At 43.9% G+C, this 15,171-nt stretch overlaps 1 long non-coding RNA gene across 1 annotated transcript; it reads right to left on the reverse strand.

Annotated features, from left to right (window-relative positions):
- Positions 1-537: 537 nt before the first annotated feature.
- LOC142034036 (uncharacterized) lies at positions 538-4,911 on the reverse strand. The gene is made up of 3 exons (XR_012651436.1): positions 4,759-4,911; positions 3,394-3,940; positions 538-1,764 (listed from the first exon to the last, which is right to left on the reverse strand). It is a non-coding gene; the product is annotated as an uncharacterized LOC142034036 (long non-coding RNA).
- Positions 4,912-15,171: the final 10,260 nt, after the last annotated feature.

Here is a 15,171-nt window from a genome sequence, read left to right on the forward strand (position 1 = left end):
ACAGACTGGAAGGTAAACCTGAATTTTGCCTTTAGACAGAATATTTTCTGTGATAAGCCTGAATGTGAGCTAGCAGGTGACCCCCTTCAAAAAAATGACATTTCCTTTCTGAACATGGTCAGTGGAGCAACAGCTATGAAGACAGGGAGGTATTACCCTGAGTACTTTAAAATTCAACAAGAATATTGCAGTCCGTTTTGAGAATCAAGAAGGATGTAGACAGATTATACACTCTACAGCAAAGCAAGAATGACCCTGTGAGAACAAGATGAGAAAGAGGTTGGGTTTGGGGTTTTTGCCCATGAAGGAGGGCAGTCAGGAAGTAGGATTGCAATCACAATCATCTGTTTGCTCTGAAGAGACACCAACAATGCGGCTTTGCCTACAGCAGGGTTAGAATACAAAGCCATAGATTTTTATCTACAGAAAGAACATGAATTAAGATATATTTAAACAGCAAAACAGATTACATAAACAATCCCAGCTCATAATGACATTCAGGAACACCATTTTAGTAATAACAAAAAAAACCTTTTATTCAACATTCTGTAAGAGAAGATACTTCAGGAAACATACAAACAGCACTTGTAACTAAGATAAAGCCATCTTAAAATTACTACACACCATTTAAGATAAAATTTAACACAGGCATTGCAGAAAATTCAACATCTGATTACCAAGGCCATTCCTTAATAGCAATTACATATATGTCTATACCCATTGCTAGGAATGTTCTGTTTTGTTTCCTTTTCTTTTTTTCCTTCTAAAACAGTTCCTAAATAAAAGTTGCTGCATGTTCTTCACTACAGTTTCCATCTCCTAATATAGTTTGAACTGACTTACCACCTAAGCAGCACATTCCTCTAAGCAAACAACAGAAGTATAATCATGCTTAAATCTGCCAAGTTAAAAACTGTGGTTTTATTAACATTGTATGTGTTAGATGAAGGGTTAAGCAAACCACCCATGTCTACTGAGCTGTTAAGCTGTTCCCTCATCCATTCAGTCAGGTGCAGGGACCACCCAAGAGGAGATGGGAACTGAAGTCAGAGCCCTGATCTAGCCTCCAGAAATCGCTGAGGTCCTCCTCTTTTCACAGCAACACCTCTTAGTGGAGACAAAGAGAAGCAGGGGCTGAACTCTTCTCAGGGCTGATTACCATGTCTGCTTTCCAAGGGGTTCCTCATGGGTTTTCCTTGAAGACCTGTAGCAGAGGGAAGAGAAGGGCATCAGCTCTGGAAAACAAGCTGATCCACAGAGAGATTTCTCTTCAGGCTTCCAGCCAATTCTTCAAAGCAAACAAAGAATCAGATTTATAGGAGGAACAGCAGAATTGCAAGGTTCGCTCAAAGCCAGCTGACAGAGAAGGGAAGAGTCCAAACATCAAGTCCAACACTGTGGACATCTTTTCTGGCAAATCTAATGGGAAAAACTGCATACTAAATCTCCAGACTTGTCTTCTGGGAGTCCCCTTGTGTTCTTCTTGATCAAAGCATACTGAAAGGACATGTGTCCTTCACTGCTTTTCCAGGACTTTATGGATCCTGAAGGCACATAGTCTGAATTACACAAAACAACATAGTCATCCTTCAACAGGACACTGGTTGAGAGAGTCCCTTGGGAGACAGTCCTGAAGGGCAAAGGGGTCCAGGAAGGATGGATATTCTTCAAGAAAGAAATCTTAACCAGGCTATTCCCATGCACCGCAAGATGAACTGCCAAGGAAGACGACCGGCCTGGCTGAACAGGGATCTTTGGCTAGGACTCAAGAAAAAAAGGAGAGTTTATTATCTCTGGAAAAAAGGGCAGGCAGCTCAGGAAGAGTACAAGGATCTTGTTAGGTCATGCAGAGAGGAAATTAGAAAGGCAAAAGCTCAGTTAGAACTCAATCTGGCCACTATTGTAAGAGACAACAAAAAAAGTTTTTACAAATATGTTAACAATAAAAAGAGAGCCAAGGAGAATATCTATCCTTTAATGGATACAGAGGGGAACATTGCCACCAGAGATGAGGAAAAGGCTGAGGTACTTAAAGCCTTCTTTGCCTCAGTCATTAATAGTGAGACCAGTTATCCTCAGGGTACTCTGCCCCCTGAGCTGGAAGGCAAGGATGAAGAGCAGAATATACCCCCCCATAATCCAGGAGGAAATAGTTAGTGACCTACTACGCCATCTGGACGCTCACAAATCTATGGGACCAGATGGGATCCATCCAAGAGTACTGAGGGAACTGGCGGAGGTGCTCGCCAAGCCACTCTCCATCATTTATCAGCAATCCTGGTCAACGGGGGAGGTCCCAGAGGACTGGAGGCTTGCCAATGTGATGCCCATTTACAAGAAGGGTCGGAGGGAGGATCTGGGGAACTACAGGCCTGTCAGCCTGACCTCGGTACTGGGAAAGATTATGGAACGGTTCATTTTGAGTGCGCTCACATGGCATGTGCAAGACAACCAGGGCATCAAGCCCAGTCAGCATGGGTTCATGAAAGGCAGGTCATGCTTGACCAACCTGATCTCCTTCTATGACCAGGTGACCCACCTAGTAGAGGAGGGAAAGGCTGTGGATGTTGTCTACCTGGACTTCAGTAAAGCCTTTGACACTGTCTCTCATGGCATACTCCTTGAGAAGCTGGCAGGTCATGGCTTAGACAACTGTACTCTTCGCTGGGTAAAAAACTGGCTGGATGGATGAGCCCAGAGGGTTGTGGTGCATGGAGTTAAATCCACTTGGTGGCGGGTCACAAGTGGTGTTCCCCAGGGCTCATTATTGGGGCCAGTTCTATTTAATATCTTTATCAGTGATCTGGATGAGGGGATCAAGTGCACCTTCAGCAAGTTTGCAGATGACACCAAGTTGGGAGGGAGGGCTGATCTGCCCAAGGGTGGGAAGGCTCTACAGAGGGATCTGGACAGGCTGGATCAATAGGCTGAGGCCAATCGTATGAAGTTCAACAAGGCCAAGTGCCGGGTCCTGCACTTGGGTCACAGAAAGCCTGTGCAGCGCTACGGGCTTGGGGAAGAGTGGCTGGAAAGCTGCCCAGCAGGGAAAGACCTGGGGGTGCTGGTTAACAGCCGGCTGAATATGAGCCAGCAGTGTGCCCAAGTGGCCAAGAAGGCCAACAGCATCCTGGCCTGTATCAGAAATAGTGTGGCCAGCAGGAGCTGGGAGGTGGTTGTTCCCCTGTACTGGCACTGGTGAAGCCGCACCGTGAGTACTGTGTTCAGTTTTGGGCCCCTCACTACATTGAGGTGCTGGACCGTGTCCAGAGAAGGGCAACAAAGCTGGTGAGGGGCCTGGAGCACAAGTCTTATGAGGAGCGGCTGAGGGAGCTGGGGCTGTTTAGTCTAGAGAAAAGGAGGCTGAGGGGAGACCTTATTGCTCTTTACAACTACCTGAAAGGAGGTTGTAGTGAGGTGGGTGCTGGTCTCTTCTGTCAGGTGGCTGGAGAAAGGATGAGAGGAAATGGCCTCAAGTTGAGGCAAGGGAGATTTAGGTTAGATATTAGGAAAACATTTTTTACTGAGAGGGTTGTCAAACATTGGAACAGGCTGCCCAGGGAAGTGGTTGAGTCACCATCCCTGGAGGTATTCAAAAAGCACATAGACAAGGCACTTCAGGACATGGTTTAGTGGGCATGGTTGATGGTTGGACTCAATGATCTTGAAGGTCTTTTCCAACCTAAATGATTCTATGATTCAAGTCCTCAAATCCTGGAGGACTGCAGTAATTAATTCTGCAGGGGCACAGCCATCAAACAGTGGGTAATGGAGTGGTCAAAACCTAGTGGAAGGCAGTCCTCAAATCGTGGAGGACTGCAGTGCTCAGATTCTGGATGGGTGGTGTTCTCAACATTTGGGGCAAGCCACATTTCATTAACTGCAGCAAGAGGCTTTACAGCTTTCATACATTTGAGGCCTGGCAGCTTGGGTCTTTCTCCATCTGGAAGGAAAAGACTCAGTTGAGAAAAAATCTCTTACATGCCACAGACTAGACATGATTATGATATAGACACAGAAAAAACATGCAGCCAGAACTTGGCAAAGGCTAGCCAAATAATATGTGCAAAGCAGCCAAAGAATATGTGCAAAAGGACCCCCTCTACTTCCCATCCTCTGGGAGGGAGAGAAGCATGGAGCAAGAGAGCTCAGGTCAGCCCCTCACCAAAGCAGCTGGTGAGCTACAGGCCACTGACCAGCTGCTCGCAGACACTGGGGCACCCGGAGCCATATCTCACAGCACACGCTCCCTCATCGCTTGAACACAGGGCAGGCTTAGCCATGGCCAGGCCTTCAACAGGTAGATGGAAATGGGGGAGATGAGAGACCCCTGGGTGAGCGCTTGCCTGCAGAACAGCACCAATGGGCATGAGCACTCACTGCAACTCCTCTATCAGCCACTCCCCTCCTGCCTCTCACTTGCACAAAGTAGGAGCGGACACCTGTGGTTACAGCAGGGCTCAGGCACAGCTGTAACTCAGATTTGTATATTTACTGAAAACTCAGAAAAAATGTAAATTGAAACCTAAGACTCTGCCATGTCTCTCAAGTACAACATCTGAGTTTCACTTCACTTTACCCACTACCTCCATCACTTTCTAGAACTACAAAACACAGCAGGAAAAGGAGCCCAAGAAGAGACATCTATTCCATGAACCACGCAGTTCACGTGTGATGCCTCTAGTGTTGCAGCACTTAGCACTCAAATGCAGGAATCACTTCTGTCCACAAGAGAAGCCATTGGACCCCTCACACACTCACCTTAGGGGTGACAGCAGGGTCTGCTCCCTTTGCTCCCTGCAGATCACGTCTTGGTGTTGAGAGGACAGGGTCTCCAGGCTGATGAGCTACACGTGCCAAACACTATGCAACAGCCGGCTCTGAGCTAGGGTGGAACCTCCTCCCACCAACAGAGAGTAACCGTGCAAGGATCGCAAAAGGGAAGAGGGAAGAGAGCATAGGGGAGGACAGAAGGACAGACAGATGGAAGGAAGGATCACAGAAGTTAATACAGGAGAGATACTGTCTGCCCTGCAGAGTCTGAACCACCCCCTCTGCCCAGAAAGTGTGATGCCTAACAAATGTGCAGGGCAATTGGAAGCAGAAGGGAAAGCACCAGCCATCCCCAGGCAGTGAGTAGCTAACAGGAACTGTAAGTCTCTGCACACAGCTGAAGAGGACACAGCCCATTAGGCTAGGGTAGGAAGGGCCTGAGACTGCAAAAAACTCATTGTCTAGATAGTCCAAGTCCAATGCACATGTGATTATGCTGGTATTAATGCTGTCAGCAGCTCCGAGTACTTTGAGTAATTTGGATCTCTCAAATTTCAGGTATTTCTGTGCTAGAGAAAGATCCCCTTGATTACAATATTCAGTTTAAATAAGACAATCAGGTCTCACTAAACCACACCCAGACAAGTCACACTCTTGGCTCCCTCTCTGTGACTGATAGAAAGCCATACAGTGATAGATACTCACATGAACAAGGACTGTTTTCATCCCTTTCTTCACGTTCCTCAGGATTGTCCCTCTCATCTGTAAGGATCAAACTTACATGTTGAATGCTTGGTACTGTGATCCAAACTTAAGGCAAGTCAAGTAAAAAGCAGACAAATACACTTAAAACATTTGCAGGAAGAGGTGGAAGAATTGATACCCAGCATATCACCCAATTCCCTATAGCTCATCCCTTACTAAGTAAAAGTAAGGCTCAGGAGCACATAACTAATGATAATAGCTCTGAGGTGTGTCTCACTGCTCTGAACCATGGAGAATATTCTACCCACTGATCTTCTTGTATTTTTGAGTCTCTTCATGCACACATCCCCCCACCCCCAAGAATGCACCCTCCCCCTAATTCTCTTTTCTCTCTGACCTTTCCTCTCCTCTGTTTAGCTTAAAGCCTTTCAAATCACTACCCACTCCTTCCTTACATATGGGATAAACTACTTTTTGTCTCCATTAGCTATGTGCTGGACTGCAAAGCACCTCCAGGCAATAACAGCTTCTTGTCAGAGAAGATCATCATCTTTCATCCTTCAGGCCACACAGACCCACTCTCTCCTCACCTTATGCATTGCTCCAGGGACCCATGATTCTCATTCCCAGCTTGCCCTCATTTGGTGTGAGCTACTTAAAACTGCCAAACCAGATGATCTTCCATTTGGATTAAAATCTCACAGAGGCCTCGGAGCTAACAGGGAGTTCCTGAGCAGCCGCAGCACAGCTTCATGCATACTGCACAACACTGCCATGGTTGAGACCAGTTAAATGCTTACCCACACAGCTCCAACAGTGACACGGTGTCTGGGCTTGGGGATGTCACATCATGTTCAGGCTAGGGTGACTGACTCAGGAGTAAACATGGGTTCCCCCTCACTGCCTGCACTCACCAACACTGTGCTCCTGATAGCATATGTCCATACATTCTGTATGATATGTCTAAATATTTTGATGGTTTTAATATTTTGTACCATTCATGGAAACTGGTTTGCTGCTAGATGACTGTGAAAGTGAGATTTGGTAAATAATTATTAGAAATCTTATACTAACACTATGATTGAAACAATAAGATGAAAGTATAGCCAAGCAATTAACTAGTAGAGGTAGTTACTCATAAGTGTTGCAGTTCTTTGCTCTTACGACCAGATGTTCCTGTACAATAGATGAGAACAATGTTGAAACTGACCACATGTCATTGAAACTGCGTTAAGCTTTAAGATCAAAGAACAAGGACAAGAACAAAGACTTCAAGGACAGCCAACAGAATCTCAAATGGGTCGGTGGTCATAAAAGCAGCCCTTTGACTCAAATGAATTTGTCATTGCGCATGATCGGATGTAGACAGTACTATGATAATCAGTTACAATAATTTCTATGTATATGTATACCAATCTGATTAATATGTAATTGTTACTCCATATAACCTGTTTGTACTGAAGCTGTGGCATGCACGTTAGGTAGAATTATCCCCCATGCATCCAGCGCTGCAATAAAGAATGCCTGCTTTCTAAAACTCCAAAACAAGTCTTAGAGAGTTTCTTCGACCAGCTTTTCGGTATCACTCCCAGAAGTGACCAAAAGCAGATGAGCCCCACCAGGCAGAGATATGAGGCCCTGTTTTACCAATGTCCCACCTCCAAATGACAAAAACAGCAGACCATGCAAACAGGAAACTGTCAGCTGCTGGGACCAAGTCCACCCTGCAGAGACACAGGACCAGCTCGGACACTTCCAGCACAGGACCTTGGCAGCAGGCAGGGCTGAAAGTCCTCCTATCAATGTGGAAAAGTCTCAGGCAGTCAGTCCCTGCAGAGCCATGTGCCACCACCGGTACTGATGGCAGCGTAAAGCTGCAGCCTGCTAGTCTTAACCTAACTCATAGTAGAAACTACACTGTCAGGTATTCCCTGAAATGCAGAGAACTGGATCTACACATGAAGGACTATTTAAATAGGGTTTCTGTATTCTGAAAGTGTTGAATAGGATATCTTACCTGACCTGTCTTTGTGCTTCTGAAAATGCCATATCAGCGCAAACAAGACAGTAATAGCTACAACTCCTACTGATACTGTGAGAATATAGAAAGTACACAAACAGCATTTCTTCCAAATGTTTCCTTTTGCTCTACAAGGAAAATTCAGTTGTAAAAAACACTTACTGGACCTTCATCCTGCTGTACTGTTAGCTTTATTGATCTTTACTTTTGTAACATCCCGTAAGTACGTTATTGTCAGAAAGCTGACTTCTAAAATTAAAGGTTACCTTCTTTATTTTCTCTAAGGATTTTAGAACCAAAGGGCCTCTTTTCACAAAGCATATGTGGGAGCCTGTAACCCATGACACTGGGACAGACCTCAGCCAACGGCCTGACTCATTGCCTGTTCTTTCTGCCTCGCACCACCAACTGAGAAGCCTGTAAGGTGAGATAAGAATAGCTAGTGAGATATATTCACGCACTAGGCATTTTAGTATCACTGTGTGATACTCAGGTATACTATTAAGTCTCTCTATATCATTCTGGTTGGGTTTCTGTATCACAGAAAAATCCAAACAGTACATCAGTCTTATGTTCCAGGAAAGTACATGCAGCACTGAAGCAGTGCTCATGCCATTTCATTGGGAAGCTAAGATGTCACTGCCCAGAGCTGCACTGGCCCATGAATGCAAGAGTCTGTTGGCATTAAAAGAAGAGGAAAGCAGGAAATGTGAATTACTTTTGTACAGTAATTGTTTTTCTCTCTTAAATCTGTCCCTTGGACAGTAAAAAGGCTAATTTTAGCCAATGCAAAAAGTTGTGTCAATGTAAATACACTAGTTAAACCTCTTACACTGTGAAATTTAGAACAAAACTAGAATTGTAGGCAGCATTTAATTAAAAGTTTCCGAGTTCCCCCACCATGGTAACCCTTGCAGATGTGACAGTGGATCTTTTCCCAATTTGGAGAATACTCAAATTCACCAGAAAGTTCTTCTGAAACATCTAAACCAGCAATCACCTGAACAAAGGTTATTGCATTTACTGGATCAAAAAAAGTCATTTTTCTATCACAGTTCATAGTATTTTCAAAAGATATTGGCATAACAAACTAGAAACAAAATGACACTGTCTGCCAGCCTAGGTCTTCGGCTGGAGCAGTCATACTGGCACAAGAATGCCCAGCTTTACCCAACAAGGCTTACCCTAGCTAATCTTTGTTTCATCCATCTGTTAATTAGCTAATGGCTAGTGCATTTGGGGCAGTCTCTTACATAATCCATCTGGGTTTGTGTACTGCATCTGGATTTAAAAAAAAAAACAACACCTTTGCTTAACTGAGAACCAGCATTTTTAAGTGATACTCACCAGTTTTCACATTAGCAATGCCTTCATATATGGTTCTCCCATCTCTGTCATTCACTTCTCTAGAATATCTGCCGCAGTCACATTCCTGAATCCCGTCTAGTCTAAGACTGTAATCAGACACATTCTCAGACCTGTCAACATATTCCTCATAGCACCAAAACCAAGAACCATTTGTCCAAGCAATTTCTGTGTTTTCTTTTTTTCCAGAGTACCTGGAAGAAAAGTTTCAGCTTTGTCTCTGTTAGATTCAAGAACACGGATCCACCAATAAGTTCCGTGATTTCTTTAAATGTTTCTGCTCCTGAGGGGAGAAAAACATATCTGCTTATTATTGGGATATTTTACATTCCACAGAGAGCAGCCACAAGCAGGAATATTCCTTTTATCTCTTGTTGATTGGAATGTTCTTCGTTTGCTATAGTTATTTGAAATATCAGGCTGAAACCAATACAGAGAGATTCACTATAAGAGTGCTCCAATATCTTAGTTTGTAGTAATATAGTTTTTTTCCATTTTAATAATGTTTCTTCTATTCCATGTGCTTACACAGGTTTTCCTCACTACAAGGTGGGCAAGCTATAAGTTAACAGGACTCGACTCAGCCTGAAAACATTCATGGAATGTTTGAGCAGGTGATCAAAGGGAAAGAAGATCTAACAATAGTTGTTGATAAGGCAATGGAAGACTGCTTCGCATGCCATGTGTTTAAGTCCACTGAGTTGAAAGCGGGCCAGGGTTGAACGCGTCAAATGGCCCAAACTGCTCGTCCTTCAGAACCACCAAAGGGGTGGATGAAGAAGAGAGCTGTGAAACCTCTAAAAATATCAGAGATTAATAAGAACGGCGTGCCAGGACCAGACAGACTAAGTCTGCAGGATATCATTAAGGCAGACCCCCATTTTGTCCAGTTAATGGAAATATTCAATCTATGGTTGGTGACTGGCATTGTACCAGACATGGTGAAAGAATGTCAGACTGTGTTAACATCGAAATCATCTCTGCCAGAGCACCATATGGACATCAATAACTGGTGACCAATTACCATGAGATTGATTATCTTGAGGTTATTCTCAAGGATTTTGATGGCAAGACTGGCTAGGGCATGCCCTATTAATCCATGACAAAAGGGCTTTATTAGATAATCAGGATGTGCGGAAAATTTGAAGTTATTACAACTATTGATTAAGAACGCAAAAAAGGAACATCGACCCTTGGGCCCTTCGTTGACCTGGCTAAAGCCTTTGACACCATGAGTCATTGTCATCTTATTGCAGTGCTTAAGCAAAAGGGTGTAGACCATCATATTATCACCCTGATTACGAACCTGTATCAAAATATCAAAACTCGCATTACTATGAAGAATGAACAGTCAGATCCTATCGAGATTAAAATTGGTGTTAAACAAGGTGTCCCAATGTCACCTTTACTATTTAACTTATCTGTGGACGCCCTGTTGTGTAAGTTAGAAGAACGCAGCAACGGATACCAACATAGTTCAAAACGTGTAACATCTATGGCTTTTGCAGATGATCTGGTATTGTTAAGTGGATCATGGGAAGGAATGCAAAGTAATATCAGGGTCCTAGAGGCCTTTTGTGATCTAACTGGCCTCAGGACTCAGGGGGAGAAATGCCATGGTTTTTATATACAACCTACTAAGGACTCATATACAATTCCTCCATGGCAAATTAATAGTACCCCACTCAATATGATTGAACCCGGTAGTTCGGAAAAATACCTGGGACTGAGAATAGACCCAGGGACTGGAATATCTAAACCCGAACTACTGATGAAAGTAAGAGACTGTTTACAATGGATTGATGAAGTGCCACTGAAACCATTTCAGAAAGTAGACATCCTGAAGGGACATACTATCCCATGATTGATTTACTTAGCAGACCAAGCTGATATAAAAGCAACATAACTAGAAGCACTTGACCTGACGATTCGAACTACGGTCAAGGAGTGGTTACATCTACCTCCTAGAACCTGCGATGCCATAACTTTATTCCAGTACACGTGATGGAGGTTTAGGCATCATGAGACTCTCGGGTTTGATCCCCAGTATACAAGCTCCAAGACTACACAAGATTGCGCAGTCTTCGGATGATGTAATAAGATCAACAGCGAAACAAGAGGGGATTGAAAAAGAATTTGAAAAATTAACAGCTGGAGGTGATAAAAATAAAATACCATCTATGTGGGAGCCAAGCGCTATTAGGGTAACATCTGAGGAATTGGGCGATAATGAACTTGCTTCAGAATGGGAAGTACCAGCTCCCAAAACCATCTTTCCTAAACCGTGTGACTGGCGTAAACAGGAATTTATAAATTGGACCAAGTTACAGTCCCAGGGCTGTGGTATTGCCAACTTTGAGAAGGATAAAATCAGTAATAATTGGATCAAATGATATAGGGGCATTCCTCACCAAAAACTCCTCACAGCACTACAATTAAGAGCTAACGTGTATCCCACTAGGGAATTCCTGGCAAGGGGGATACAGGACTCACAAATAAAATCTTGTTGACACTGTCAAGCAGAAAATGAAACAAGTGCTCATATCATTGGGTAGTGCCCCATGGTGGAAGAGGCCAGAATTAAGAGACACAACCAATTATATGATTTAAGAATAATTGAAGTTAAAAAGAAGGATTGGATCGTATTCCAAGAGCTTATACTAAAAGATGAACGCAATGAAATATACAAGTCTGATCTAGGATTTGTAAAAGGAGACCAGGCAACGGTTATTGATGTAACAATTCAATACAAAAGTAAATTGTCATCACTGGCATAGGCGGCAGCAGAAAAAGTAAAGAAATGTTGTCATCTTAAAAATCAAATTCAGGAATTAACAAATGATAAAAATATTAAATTTAAGGGATTCCCTGTGGGTGCACGAGGAAATTCCAGCAACTACAAAGTGTTAAAAGCATTAGGAATCTCAAATTCCTGACAAGAAAAAAATTGCAAGATGTATTTCAAAGAAAGCTTTATTTACATCAGCTGATATTGTACATATGTTTGCGAGTCATTCGAGATCTACTGTAAGAACTTAATTATCTGTTGCTGTTTTGTCTTTTTATTGCTTTTGCTGTATTACTACTTATTTCTTTAATAAAGTTACCTCTACCCTGCTGCCACAGCATCTAGGGTACCACTAACCTGACTCACAACGTTCAGAGATAGGGATATCCATGGGTAAAACCTGGGAAGGATCAAGATTGACACTGGAAAGGTTGGGATAGTAAAAGGAACTCATGATCATGACGCATCATATTAACCTAAATTTGGATAAAACATTAATTGGAAATGTCAAAATTTTACCAACTTGGACTATCATTACCAGATTTGACATAGGTGGATGGGCCACCTTTACTTAACTTGGAGAAGAAACATATATAATTTATATGTGTTTGTTAATAATATAGCTTTTTTCCATTTTAATAATGTTTCTTCCATTCCATGTGCTTACACAGGTTTTCCTTACTACAAGGTGGGCAAGCTATAAGTTAACAGGACTCTACCCAGCCTTAAAACATTCATGAGTGCTGTCTGCACAAGACTTGTGCAAATTGAGGGCAGCCCCTTCACACCTTCTATCTCCATTACGGTCTCTGCTCTTACTGTGGCTCACATACATACCTCAGGTAGTGGTAAAACACCATTCCCAGAACATTGCAGCAGCAGCAGCACAGAGCTTAAGGTGAGCTGCAAAACCTCTTGGGTAGGTGGGCACCACTTAGCTCACACTGACCTTTGGGTCTGCATGGGTAAAAGGTCACTGGTACCCACAGGAGCTAACCCTGCACCTGTGAGTAAATTGCTCTATGCCAGCTTGAAACTGTACCCCACATGCACCCTCAAACCACACTCACTCCCACCTTCCTCCCAACAAGAGATAAGGATAGAAAATGAAGGAGGGCATCGTGTGTGCTAAAAAGAGCAAAGGGAACTTGAGGAAGGACGCACACAGATTTAGAGCTAGAGCACTCCTTCAAAAAACTGGACATGGAACCGCTCATGCCTCTCTGTTCAGAGTTTGGTTTTACATCACACCAAAGAGTGCGAGAGACTGAAAGAGTTAATGTCTCAAACATTGTGGTGGGGCAAGTTCTGCTTAAAGACAAACCCTGCACAGCAAGGAGCCAAGATGAAAAGCCCATCAGCTCAGACATCAGCAACAGGAGGGGGGGCGTGCTGGAGGGTGCGCAGCTCCCTGTTCTGATAAGCTGTTCTGATACAAAGATCAAACGATGGTCACGTCTGCAGGGAAGGAGAAGTTACTCCCCAAACGACCCCCAAGCCCAAAGGCTCAGGAACTGCTCATTAATCTGGCGAGTTCGGGTGCCCACCCAAAGGAGGGGCAAGGATGATAAAAGGACACAAACTGAAGCCCCGGGTGTGCAAGCCCACCAGGACTGGACCCATCGGCTGACTGGACCAATGCTGGACCCAGGACTGGTGAAATCTTTCTCTCTTCCTTTTTCTCTCTCTGTCTTCTTCTCTCTTTCCTTTTACTTTTCCACAATCCCTACACCTCATCCCTTTAAGACATAAAACCGCTGACCAAGTCTGGGACTAAGAGTGGATCCAGCAGCCCCTGGGCCCTTCTCTGAGGAGGAGTCTAGAAAGCAAGGGGGTCTGCTCTGAACCTCCTGACTCAACAGGAGGGATCTCCTTATTCCCTGAATTGATGTATATGGTTACCCTGGGTTACATGGTTTACAGAAGTAGTCTTATGCCAATGCCTGTTGTGAGAAACCCGCCACCTACTATCAAGCCTCCCCACTTCAGTTTGCTTCTGTCATGAATAAAATCTTTAACTGATCATTTGGTGTCGTTTCACCTTAATTTAGCCCGAGGGAATTTCGAATTAAATACAACTCCCTGGTCTGTCTGATCTGGGTTGTGACAAAGAGCCAGGCCTTCTTGAAGAAGGCTTGCAATACAGGATTTGCCCAAATTGATTTCTAAAAGACTGCTTTAGCAATGCAAGAACCATCCTCAGGCACACAATTGCCCCAAGCAGTCATTCCAGACATTAACCTGCACATATAGAGACCCTCTCCCACCTATGCAAACTATTACATTACACAGGAGTGACAAGGGTGGATTGAAGCCTGGGTTCTTGTTACAAAGGGCAATTTGAGTTGGATTCAAGCATTAGGCAAATCACAGGAGTCTGAATCCTGGTAGGACTCTCTCCCAGTTCTAGGTTTTACTGGGTTTTCCTATACTTCTACTTTTCTCTGTCCTGGCAAGTAATCCATAAGCATGGCCTGGCCCAGGGGGAAGTGGGCCACTCTTGGCTCACCATCTTGTTGCAATTCAGAAGCCAGAAACCTTCTGAACACAGGCCCTGGACAAGGAAACCTGCCCGAGTAGCATACACCATCTAAGTCCTGTTTTCAGGATTTGCCACACAAATGAGTGCCTCTCCTTGCTCTGCCACCCCCAGCCAAACTACACTTTTAGACTTATGTCCTACAGAACAGCTACACTCAGAGAATGGAAGGGAAGAAGTGTGCGAATGTTTCTCTGGATATTTCATTCCTCTACAAAGTACACCATTTGGAAAAAGACCCCCAAAGACAAACCAAGGCATGCCAACAGTGCAAGGCCACCTACTGAAAATACATCATCATACATACATTGCATGCTCAGACTTAACTGTTCAGTTCCAGCTTAAAAGTTTTCTGATGCAACTGCATGCCATCCTAATCACAGTCTTCTGCCACATACTCTCCCTCATCCCCCCATTGCATGGGGCAATGGCTTGAGTTGCCATTGGGGAACACATGGGCTCTGTTCCAGCAGATCACAGGGGCATTTGCTGCCGGTCTTATCTTGGCCTCTCGCTGGTTGTCTTTCTTCCAACGTGACACAGATGTACCTGGCTGATTGCAGGCAGCTCAGATCAACAGTAACACAGGCATCTATAAGCCCTCTGACAAGGTGCCCTATTGAAAGAGAGCATATGCATATTTACTTAAGGGATGTACAGGACATCATATATATTTGCTTTTTGAAATCTTACTACCTTGGAAGCATTTCCACGGAGGCTTACAGGTTATCCTGAACCTGCATGCAGCCAGAGCTTGCTTTTAAGAAGGCGGCAGATAACGACTTAAGTCCCTGAACAGTTCCTTGAAAACCATGAGAAGGTCCATTTCCTTGCCATGCTGAGGAAGCATTTTACTTTGCTTTGATTTAGGAAGAGAGAATCCTACTGGGAGGTCACAAGACATATCAAGAGTGTATTATGACTCAGCATCCATCATATATATTAATGCCTAGGGACACATCTAGAATATTGTCTTTGACACTG

The sequence above is a fragment of the Buteo buteo genome, chromosome 8 (assembly GCF_964188355.1).
Source record: "Buteo buteo chromosome 8, bButBut1.hap1.1, whole genome shotgun sequence".
Lineage (NCBI taxonomy): Eukaryota > Metazoa > Chordata > Aves > Accipitriformes > Accipitridae > Buteo > Buteo buteo.